The sequence below is a fragment of the Phyllobates terribilis genome, unplaced genomic scaffold (genome assembly GCF_046119375.1).
Source record: "Phyllobates terribilis strain yellow unplaced genomic scaffold, ASM4611937v1 Scaffold_1__5_contigs__length_1240528914, whole genome shotgun sequence".
Lineage (NCBI taxonomy): Eukaryota > Metazoa > Chordata > Amphibia > Anura > Dendrobatidae > Phyllobates > Phyllobates terribilis.
In genome coordinates this window covers 1,217,694,551-1,217,707,090 of record NW_027362761.1, presented here as the reverse complement: position 1 = coordinate 1,217,707,090, position 12,540 = coordinate 1,217,694,551, and positions in this window count along the sequence as shown.

Sequence of the window (12,540 nt, the reverse complement as noted above, 5' to 3'; positions counted from 1 at the left end):
CGCTATGTGTCTTTAAATTCTTAGTGGGGTTTTTCCTAAATTTGGTCAGCCGATGGACTCACTGTATACCTTATAACTGTCTAGTAGACTCTCTCCTTTCTAATGGGAACATGTCGTACTTGTTACTGTGGCCCTGCTTTATGTGTCTTTAAATTCTTAGGGTTTTTTTTCCTAAATTTGGTCAGCCAATGGACTCTCTGTATACCCTATAACTGTATAGCAGACTCTCTCCTTTCTAATGGGAACATGTCGGACTGGTTACGGTGGCCCTACTCTATGTGTCTTTAAATTCTTAGTGCTTTTTTTCCTAAATTTGGTCAGCCGATGGACTCTCTGTATACCCTATAACAGTATAGCAGACCCTATCCTTTCTAATGGGAACCTGTCGTACTTGTTACTGTGGCCCTGCTCTATGTGTCTTTAAATTCTTGGTTGGGTTTTCCCTAAATTTGGTCAGCCGTTGGACTCACTGCATACCCTATAACAGTATAGCAGACCCTCTCCTTTCTAATGGGAACATGTCGTACTTGTTATTGTGGTACTGCTCTATGTGTCTTCAAATTCTTAATTCACAACAAAGGAAGCCTTCAAAGAAAAGAAAGCTTATACGACCAGAGTTTTTCAGACAAATTACAATTTTATTTAAACATTGCATATTAAAAACATTATGGTTCTGCCTAAGGAGGGCACAGCTGACTCACACATTATTCAAAAAGCGCATGCAGATATATCAGGGGTAAATTAGTCCAACATCATTGAAATGCATACAAAATATATCACAAATGCATGATTGGCTATGAAAATATATATCCTTTTACAGCAATATAGAATCAAATTGTTATTTCTCTATATCAAATTAAGGTGAGCAGCAGTGCATAGTGCATAATGTAAACATAACTTCCTTGATGGGTTCACACATAATCTATCAATTTGTAGTGAAACATTCCTATGCCTGTAAGCCTAGCATCAAGTCCCTCTAATATTGGGGCTATACCTGGCGTTGGATCCAATGTAAAGTCGTGCCTCAATTAAAATTAGTCTGAATAACATCCACACGACCTAATATTGGTCAGGAACACTTACCTGTGGAGGTAAATGAGTACTGCTCGTGCCCTCACGCCCCTCACGCCCCTCTTCAAATTCTTAGAGGGATTTTTCCTAAAATTGGTAAGCCGTGGACTCACTGCACACCCTATAACTGTATAGCAGACCCTCTCCTTTCAAATGGGAATTTGCCGATATTGTTGCCCTCCTCTGAGTCTTTAAATTTTTAGTGAGGTTTTTCCTAAAACTGGTCAGCCGCTGGACTCACTGCATACCCTATAACTGTATAACAGACTCTCTCCTTTCTAATGGGAATTTGTTGTCATTGTGGATCTGCTCTCTGTGTCTTTAAATTCTTAGTAGGGTTTTTCATAAAATTGGTGAGCCGTTAGACTCACTGTATACCCCATAACTTTTTAGCAGACCCCCTCCTTTCTAATGGATACATGTCATACTTGTTACTATGGCCCTGCATTATGTGACTTTAAATTCTAAGTGGGGTTTTTCCTAAAATTGGTCAGCCGTTGTACTCACTGCATACCCTATAACTGTATAGCAGACCCTCTCTTTTCTAATGGGAACATGACGTACTTGTTACTGTGTCCCTGCTCTATGTGTCTTTAAATTCATAGTGGGGTTTTTCCTAAATTTGTTGAGCCATTGGACTCACTGCATACCCTATATATGCATACATATATATGTAGCAGACTCTGTCCTTTCTAATAGGAATTTGTCATTACTGTGGCCCTGCTCTCTATGTCTTTAAATTCTTAGTGGGGTTTTTCCAAAAATTGGTCAGCCGTTGGACTCACTGCATACCGTGCTTTGTAGAGGGATGTGGTGCGCATGCGCCCCGCAGGTGACCATGCCTGTCGCACTCCCGCCTGTCTTAATGCCGCCTTGCATTACTACCATGCGCGCACAGGTGGCTTGACGGGTAGGAAGCGCGCCTGGGATTCGGGTCACGGCGGCGCGCATACGCCACAAACAAACACCCTCGTGTCCACAAGATACCGGTGACGCACTTCCGGTACCTGCGCTTGCACTTCCGAGTTCCCAGGAAATAAGTTGCTTACAGCACATATATATATGGGCCTTACCCTCCACACATACACTACCTCTGCCCTTGATAAAACGGACAGTTGCACCGTGAAACGCGCGTCGAGCGCATCTATCTATCATTACCGCTCCTCCACTCCTGGGTAAGCAATTTGATTACTGCACTGTTGAAGCGTTTATTCTTGCATCTGTCATTTGATTATTTTGCCCCTCTTTTGTATCGTGCTCTTTTGATATTGCCTGGGCCATTGAGCCCCAGTTTACCTATTTATATATGCCTTTTTTATAAGCTAATCACATATCTGTGAAAGACTTTAGGCCATTTGGGCACTTTGCAATAGTGGGAGACCGTGACTATATATGCTTGTGACAAGGTGTTTTATGTATATGTCAGCATATCTATATCTGCTCATGCCATTGACTGTGTTACAGGGGCTTACACAGTTATCTATATTTCATCTTGCTTCCACCTTGTGTACTGTCTTTACAACCCCTTCTTTTTAATACAATTCAATAAAATTAATTTGTACATATATACCAGGTTGTCTGTCTTTTTCTCCTATTGTATTCTATGTTCTTTTGACAGTTAATGATTAGAGATGAGCGTTGTTCGACTCGAACTGTTCGCCAATCTTAAATTCAAGCTGTTTTGGGCGGTGTTCGAGCCGTTCGGCGAACACGAACGATTTGAAAAAAATTTGGCTGTTCGAGGTTATGTTCGATAACTGTTCGTGCACCAAAATCATAACTGGATTTTTTCTCAGTAATGATGAAAATTAATGTTAATATGCAGTTTGAGTGTACAGCGGGGCGGGGGGAGGGGCAGGGGATGGATCTCTGCAGGAATAATGAAGATCTCCATTTTTTTTCTATTTCCCGCATTTACAGTGGGGAGGTGCAATCTGTCAGCCTATCAACAGCGCACACACGGAGCGAAGTGCTTTTTTTCACACAAGCAGGGGCATGTGTCATTGGCAGTGTATGTCACATGTCCTTGCCCTATAAGACCCAGTCATTTTCCCCGTCGCCACTATTTTCTCACTGCTGCAGCTGCGTGTTAGATGGCACCGCTGTTGCTGTGTGCGCTATACCTTGTTAATTTCAAGCCAATTTTCGCACAAATCTACAGATAGTTTGGGAGTAGGGAATAGTTGTGATTGCAGTCCTTTTAAGGACTAGGTAACAGCATTTCCTATGACTTTTATCAGGCAGGTCTGTGCTCTTAAATAGATAGATTGGGAGTAAAGACTAATTGTAATTGAAGTCCTTTTCGGGACAAAGTTACATCAGTTCCTATCAGTTTTTGCCAGGCAGGTCTGTGCCAGTGCTGTACAAGTTTTTTTCACAGCATTTGGCTAAATCTAGCAAAGCTAATCCTTTTGGCCTATTGCAGAGTGTGTTAGTCAGTGGAGTAGCCTATCTGTGTTGTAAGCTACACCACCTGTGTATAGAATACCAATTTTTTTACTGCACCTAGTGAAGTAAAACCTTTTCGGCATAGCATCATTCTATTAGTCCATCTATATTAACCCCCACCAGGTTGCAAATTGAATATAATTTTTTCTGCATCTAGCTCTGAAAAAATATTTGGGCTTCTAGCAGTGTGTGGGACTTGTTCTATTAGTCCATCTATACTGACCTCCTGTTAGAACTCTCCTGTTAGGTTTTTTTTTAGTTTGCTGGTCACATGACCATTTTTGCCTATTTAATCCGGCTCCACCCTCCTGGCCTTGCTGGACTTCATTGTATTTTCTACTCTTGAGCTAGCTTGGTGCTCTGTTACCGTTCTCTGTTAGTTTTGCTAGGTCTTCTGACCTCCATGCTTTTGTTGTGTGTTTGTCTGTGACTGCTACTATTTCTGCTAGGAGGTGTCCAACTTTTCCCAGTCCCTAGTTCTTGTAGGGATAACTTCCTCACATCTATAGGTCTTCGTTCAGACTAGCCGAGGTCTTTAGCGGGTCTGATCGCAGGATCAGGTTCCCCGTTACATCGTAGGGATCGAGTTTAGTTATATTGTAGGGACAGATCTCCCGTCTTTCCTTAGTCCCGGTAGCAGATCATAACACCTCCATCAGGTTGCAAATTGAATATAATTTTTTTCTGCATCTAGCTCAGAAAAAATATTGGGCTTTTAGCAGTGTGTGGGACTTGGTCTATTAGTCCATCTATACTGACCTCCATCAGGTTGCAAATTGAATATAATTTTTTTCTGCATCTAACCCAGCCAATAGTTTTGGCCTAATACCACAATTTGGCCACTCAGCTCTGCTCGGTTCCCATCCATTGTTTTTTTGTGCAAACAACTCCAGAGTTGTGAATTAGTTAACCACCAAAATGAGTGGAAAAAGGCCTGCTGCTGGTGGAAAGGGGAATAGGCGTGTTGGGTAGGGGAAAAAAGGTTGTGTCCGTGGGGTAGGTGTTAAAGCAATAGTAACATCTGCAGAAGAAAGACCATCTTCCAGCCAAACTAAAATGTCTACTTCTTTTAGCGGACAATGTGATAAAATCCCTTTCTTACGGCCACGCCAATCGCTACAAATTCCAGATGAGGCACAAAAACAGCAGGTGCTTCAATGGATATCAAGTGCTCCTTTAAGTGGGCTCTCCTCCACCTCAACTTCAACATCACAAATACTCCAGTCCTCAGAGGTGTAACCCCAATTGCACTTGCTTCCTCACAGCTCCCAAATCTCCAGCTGCCCATCGGAGTATGGGGTAGAACAGATGGTTGAGTCTGCAGAGCTGTTTACTCATACTATAGCCAGGGAATCAGAGGTCGGCTCCAGAGCTTCTGTGAATCCAGATGAGGAAATGATCTGCACTGATGCCCAGAATCTTTATGAGTCGGATCCAGGACCAGACGCAGAAGGTTCTGACAATAATGTAGACCCTCATTCCAAAACTATAACTCCTGTTGGTGGAGACAATGAGGAAAACGATGATGAGACTCAAATACCTGATTGGAGCTACAACTTTAGTTTTTTGTCAGGGCAGGAACAGGTTGGCTCTGAGGACGACGGGTGTGATAACACACAGGGTGATGAGGTTGGAGATCCCACTTACTGTCAACCCACAGTCAGCCAAGAAATGAGGTCAGCAGAGGAGGTGGAGGAGGATGCTAGTGATGACGAGATCAGGTTGCCCCTTCCTGGACAGAGACGTAGTACTGGAAGCACGTCAACAACTGCATCCTCAAACACAACTCTGCCTCTCACCACAAGTCGTGGTGGCTCTTCAGATCGCATGAGTGCTAAGCCTTGCATAGCCTGGGCATTTTTTCCAATCGATAAAGATGACCCAACTCGTGTTATCTGTAACATGTCAGCAAAAGCTAAGTAGAGGCCAAAAAATACATAGTTTGAGTACTTCATGCATGAACCGGCACATGGACATGAAGCAATAGTTGCTGTGGGAAGCTCACTGTGCTACAATGCGGCCTAGCAGGCTTGGCCAACCACCGTTTGCGACATCTTGTGCATCCATGGCCTCTTCATCCTCTGTGACTGGGGGGACAGCAGTCACACCTGTTTTGTGACACAGACCTGCCACCTCTTTACCTGCAACAGCCAGCGTGATTGGCAGGTCATCATTTTCTTTGGAGGTGGTAACACCAGCTGGTGTTGAGCGCTGTCCGACATCGATAGCACCATCTTTGGATCAAGGCAACCTAACATGTCCGCCTGCATCTTCCTCACAGACCGGCAGTTTGCCGGGGACACCCTTATCAACCCGGTCTAAGCACAACAGCCAGCCCTCGGTCCCTCAGATGTGGACAAGCAAAAGACCATTTCCTCCTAGCCATGAGAAAGCTAAGAGGTTGAATTTCACCATCTGCAAGCTCTTGGCTACAGAAATGCTGCCTTTCCGCCTGGTGTACACAGAGGATTTTCGAGACCTTATGTCCGTCGCAGTGCCCCAGTACCAGATGCCCAGTCGGCACTACTTCTCAAAGAAAGGTGTGCCTGCGCTCCACCAGCATGTCGCACACAACATCACCGCTTCTTTGAGAAACTCTGTGTGTGATAGGGTGCATTTCACCACAGACACTTGAACGAGTAGACATGGACAGGGGCGTTACATGTCCCTGACTGGGCACTGGGTAACTATGGTGACAGCAGGACAAGGGGCTGCTGTCCAAGTCTTGCCGTCCCCACGAGTTGTGCGTCAATCCTCTTTATCTCAAAGTTCCTCCACTGCTTCTGCCTCCTCAACCTCCTCTCGGTCCTCCACCTGCACCCAAAGTCTGTCTGGTCGTGCCACAAGCTTTCTAACTGTGCAGAAGGGATCCTGCACACCTCCTTACTATGCTGGCAGTAGGGCTCAACGTCATCAGGCGGTTTTTACTTTGAAATGTCTGGGAAATGTGAGTCACACAGCTGAGGAGTTGTGGTCAGCTCTGGAGAACTAATTTCATGAATGGTTGTCTCCACTGGACCTGAAACCAGGGAAGGCCGTGTGCGACAATGCTGCAAACCTGGGTGCGGCCCTTCGCCGGGGCAATGTCACACACGTGCCTTGTATGGCTCACATGTTGAACCTGGTTGTCCAGCAATTTTTAGCCCACTATCCCGTACTAGATGGCCTTCAGCAGAGGGCACGGTCGCTGTGTGCTCACTTCCGCCGTTCGCATCCCGCAGCTCAGCAACTTACATCTCTACAGAAGTCGTTGGGCCTGCCACTTCACCGGCTAAAATGCGATGTGCCTACCCGAATTCAACATTGTACATGTTGCAGCGACTGTGGCAGCACCGACAAGCCCTGCTGCAATACGTTCTGAAATATAGCCTGGGCGATATCCAGATGTGGGGCAAATCACGCTGGAGGAGTGGTCTCAGATCAGGGACCTATGCACCCTTCTGCACAGTTTTGAAATGGCCACGAAGATGTTTAATGCTGACGATGCCATTATCACCATGACTATTCCGGTGATTTACATGCTGGAGCACATGTTAAACAGAATTCGGAGTCAGGTGGTGGCACAAGAGGAGGTGGAGGAAGTAGAGGAGGAGGAGTTGTATGCGGAAGGGCTAAAATCTGCAAGGTCCAGATGGTCGGCAGCACCAAGGCGGCAGGCATGCGAGGCTGGGAGAGATGGTTTTACCAGGGTGCATGGTAGCAGCCAAACTAGTGAGTAAGGTGCAGCAGCCCAGGAAGAAGTGGAGCACGAACTGATGGAAGACGCATCAGATGAGGGAGACCTTGATCACATTTCTGTTGTGCGAGGTTGGGGGGAGAGGACAGAGGAAGGAAGCATGATTGTTACCTCACCACCAACACAACAGGGACTTGGTGCTCCTGGATGCGCAAGACACATGAGTGCCTTCTTGCTGCACTACCTGCAACATGACCCTCGAATTGTGGGAATTAGAAATAATCCTGATTACTCGGTTGCCACACTGTTAGATGCCTGGTACAGAAGTAAATTTTCAGAAATTATTCCTGCCATAGAAAGGGATGCACGCATGCGGGAGTATCAGCAGAGACTGTTGCAGAATCTTACATGTGCTTTTCCACAAAACACCAGTGGTGCACGTAGTGAATCTCACAGTTCCAACTTGCGAACCGTGGGACCGTCGAGAGTTCAGCACTCAAACCGTAACAGAAACACAGTATCTGCTGGTAACATCAATTTTGCGGAATCATTTTACCACTTCTTTAGTAGTGTTGAGCCACCCCCGTAGTGTTCGAGTTCGGTTCGGTTCGTCGAACACCCGTGTGTTCGTCGAACTGTTCGTCGAACACCTTCGAACACCGTTAAAACCAATGGCAGGCAAACAAAAACACATAGGAACACATAGAAAACACCTTCAAAGGTGTCCAAAAGCTGACAAACTGCTCAGAAGACACAACTAACACATGGAAAAGTGACAAGTCCATATAGTCATGCGAAAAGAAAAGAGGTGGAGGAGTAAAAGGAGGGGGAGACACAGATATAGGCATGTCATGCCCTTCTAAAATCCAAAAAGTGAGAAGCCGAGACGGCCAGTCCGCTCCTGCCCATGCCACCTCCGTGTCGCTGGGTTTGTGCCAGAGCCGCGGTGAACCCTGACGGCCAGCCCCCCTCTCCCAATACTGGTGCCTGTCCGCTGGTGGGTCGAGAGAGCCCCCCTGTGGTGGAGGCAGCTCTAAGCTTTTTAATTTAAATTGTCCCTCTAATTTGAATGAATACACTTTGAATCCATTTACAAGGATCTATTGGAGGGCAAGTCTCATGCCAGCAGCCGCGTAATTCCAGCTCCAGTAGCGTCCACTAAAGCTGCTGCAGTTAAAAAGCTTTTATAAGGATCGAGCTCGGCTGTCCACCGCAAGGCATCCTACTGCCAGTCCCAGCCCTTATGCCTTGGGGTGCCTCCTGATGCTCTTCACTAAGTATCCCATGGTCCCGAAGCATTTCCTTTGAAAAAATTAAGTGTCTAAACTACAGGTGGTGTAGCTTGCTTAACAGCCGGGATAATCCGCTGACTAGCAGACACTGCTACTAGGCACAAAGTATTTCCTGGGCTAGATGCAGTTAAAAATTTGTAATTAGATACTCTCGTTGGATGCTGAGAAAGCATTCCATAGAGTCTCCTGGCACGCCATATATGATTCTCTTAAAGAGCTTGGGGTAGGGGTCTAGGGGACCCTTTTATAGCCAAAATCACGGCCCTGTATCGCAATACGTCACCTAGGCTGAAGATAAATGGAACTGTAGCACCCTGAGGGCTCAGTTGCTACAGACGTATTGCACATCACCCAGAGGTGTGATATCTCACTCTCAGGTAAGGATGGAGTGTGGATCAGGACCCGACACCTGCATGCATTACACCACATTGCCGTGGGGCAGGGCGACCAATATGCCCCTGAGATGGGCACGACAGTCCCTGTCCCTGGCTGGAGTGGGGGGAGGGAACACTGAGGAAGGGGAACAGGGAGGAAGCAGTTCCTGGGTGCATTGAGAAGGGAGTATAAAAGGTGGGCACCATCTTAGTTCAGTGCAGAGAAGTCTGAGCAGAAGTGGCAGGGAGCAGGGGCTCTGCATGAGCTCTGCTCCGGAGGCGGGCCTAGTAACAGAGGCCCAGGCCTGCAAGAGGGAGAAGGAAGGAAGAGGAGCGGAGAAGGCTCCAGGAACAAGGAATGAAGGGATCCCAGGGGTGCGGACGGGCGAGTCGCCACCGCACGCCCGAATCCACCTGCGTGGAGGGGTCAGGCAAAAGGGGGAGACCGGTCCCCGAACTAGTGGAGGCAGGAAACGACCCTCAGCTAGAAACCGGAGGCTCTGACATTTTATGTGGCGCAGCCCCTTGCTCCACCCGCTAGGAAGGCACCACATAGGGTCAGGGAAACTGGCGCCAAGTTTACCAAGATGAGGCCCGAGGCAGCCGGACAGAAGTGTTGGTAAGAAAGGCCAGACAAAGGACACACAAAGGGGGTCCTGTGAAGCGCTCCAAAGTTATCTGGGAGTTGTCTGAGCCCCTCACCTGGTGAGCACAGTACGACGTGGGCAGCCGTTACCTGCAGACGTGGTCTGGATAATAAGAACTGTGAGTAAAGGCCCTGAACTGCATTACTGACTCCGTGTCGTTACTGCTGCTGCCCTGCACCATCACCCCCATCCTCCGCATACACTGCCCTGAGGCTATACTCCTCCCGTGGGGAGTTATGCTACGCTCTGCAGCACCCACAACACCAGCCTTAGCGGTCTGCCCTGTAGCGGCGGTTCACTCTGACCGCAATCCACGGGTGGCGTAGTCGGACATTTAAACATCAAAACCACATAAATAGTTCCGCCACTGGTTTGACCGCCCTGAGCCACGGAACCGGATCGCCGCCTCGAAGACTACAACCACCAGCATCCACCAAAAAGGGTCCGGCTCCAGGTGTCCCAAGGCCCAGGGGGTGCGTCAGAACATTTTCATCACCTTTCACAATCACAAATGGGACAAGGCAGGGATGTCCTCTGTCCCCTCTCTTATACATCCTAGTGACGGAGCACCTGCTCTCATCAATTCGCCATAACCCCAATATTAGGTGGATTGAGGTGGGAGGCACCGAGTACAAGTGCTCTCTATTTGCTGATGATGTCCTAGTATATATCACTCAATCACATATATCCATCCCTGCTGTTATGGCTGAAATAGATCACTTTGTTACATGGTCAAATTTTAAAATCAATGCAGCGAAGTCTGAGGCCCTCGATGTCTCCCTCCCTAAATCCATATAGGATTCCATCCAGTCCAACTTTCCCTTTGCCTGGCCCTCACAGGGTATCAAATACTTAGGAATTCCTATTCATAGAGACCTCTCCCATCTATGTTATCTTAATTTTGGGCCCTTTATTGAACAATTCCATACAGACCACGGTTGGCAAGTTAGAACTGTAAGATTCACTACGTGAACCACTGGTGTTTTGTGGAAAAGCACATGTACACCGCGTTCCAAATTATTATGCAAAAAGTGTTTAGGAGTGATAAGGGAAGAATTTGTTTGTTTGTCAGTTAAACTCATTGATGGTGATGTGTGTCAGGGCTCTTTATATCACTGTAAGCAATTGCAGACACCTGTGCTAATTAGTTTGGCAGGTGTGTCCAATGAAAGGCAAGACTACTTAAGAAGGCTCTCTCACATTATTAAGCAGCCTACATTTTCTGCCAAAATGGGAAAGAAAAAGGATGTGTCGGCTGCTGAGAAGCAACAAATTGTGGAGTGTTTAGGTCAAGGCATGACTACAATCAACATTGTGCGATGATCTGGATGAAGTGTCTTGGCAATCAAGAAGTATGTAGCTGATTCACAGTACACACGTGTGCGTGCTGATAAGGGCAAATTGAGGACTCTTTCCTACAGGCAATTACGTCAGGTTGAAAGAGCAGCGGCAAAAAAGCCTTGTCATAGCAGCAGACAAGTTTTTGAAGCTGCTTGTGCCTCCAACGTCCCCCGAACAACAAGATGCAGGGTCCTTCAGAGGTTTGCAGCTGTGCATACGCCATCCTGTCGACCTCCTCTATCCACTTCACACAAGCAGAAACGGCTCCAGTGGGCCAAACATTACATGAAGACTGATTTCAAAACTGTTTTGTTCACGGATGAGTGCCGTGCAGCGCTCGATGGTCCAGATGAATGGAGTGGAGGATGGCTGGTTGATGGACACCCCACGCAAACACGGCTACAGCGCCAACAAGGAGGAGGTGGAGTAATGTTTTGGGCTGGAATCATGGGGAGAGAGATTGTCGGCCCCTTTAGGATCCCTGAAGGCGCTAAAGATGAACTCCATAATGTATGTGGATTTTCTCAAACAGCACTTCCTGCCATGGTTCAAGAAGAAGAACCGTGTATTTCACAGCAAGATCATTTTTCTGCATGATAATGCACCATCTCATGCTGCACATAAAATATCTGCATCTCTGGCTGATATGGGCATAAAAGGGGACAAACTTATGATGTGACCCCCATGCTCCCCTGACCTCTACCCCATTCAGAACCTTTGTAGCATCATTAAAAGGAGTGTCTATGATGGCGGGAGGCAGTTCACATCTAAGCAACAGCTCTGGGAGGGTATTCTGTCCTCATGCAAAACAATTGAAGCAGAAACCATCCAAAACCTGACAAATTCAATGGACGAGAGAGTTCAGAAGCTCCTTTCGAACAAGGGGTCCTCTGTGAAAATGTAACATCACCTAGAATAAAGTTTTGAGTTGAAAACTGTTTGATTTCAGTTTCTAACAACCTGCTAATGCTTATAATTTCAAAAATGACCATTTTTTTGGTCTTTATTAAAATGAAAAGGTTGATCGAAAAGTTTGGGGGATCTAAGAGTGTGGCAACCCAGTAGTCATGATTACTTCGAATTCTGACAATATGAGGGTCATGCTGCAGGTGGTGCAGCAAGAAGGCACTTATGTGTCTTGCGCATCTCGGAGCCCCAAAATTATTTTCCGGGCTAGATGCAGCTAAAAATTATTTTTAATTTTAAATCTGGTGAAGCTTATTATAGATGGCCTAATAGGATCAGTGCTGCACACTGCTACAAAGCCCAAATTATTTTCCAGTCAAGATACAGATAAACATGATTAGTAATTTGAAAGCTTAAAACGGTTGGTAGGGTGATTTTAACCAATCATCAAGCTTTTACTCTCCCCAGGATGACACAGGGGTAGAAAAGTCGTTTCGGATCCATGATTTGTTCATCTTTATGAACGCGAGTCTGTCTACATTATCAGTGGAGAGCCGCGTGTGCTTATCTGTCAGCACACCACCAGCAGCGCTGAACACACGTTCAGACAGAACGCTGGCTGCGGGGCATGACAAGATCTCCAAGGCGTAAGTGGCTAGCTCCGGCCATTTATCCAGATTGGAAGCCCAAAAAGAGCAAGGGTCCAGTGACACAGTCGTGGCTTCAATGTTTACTTGGAGATACTCCTGTACCATCGTCTCTAGGCGTTGACTATGTGTCAGACT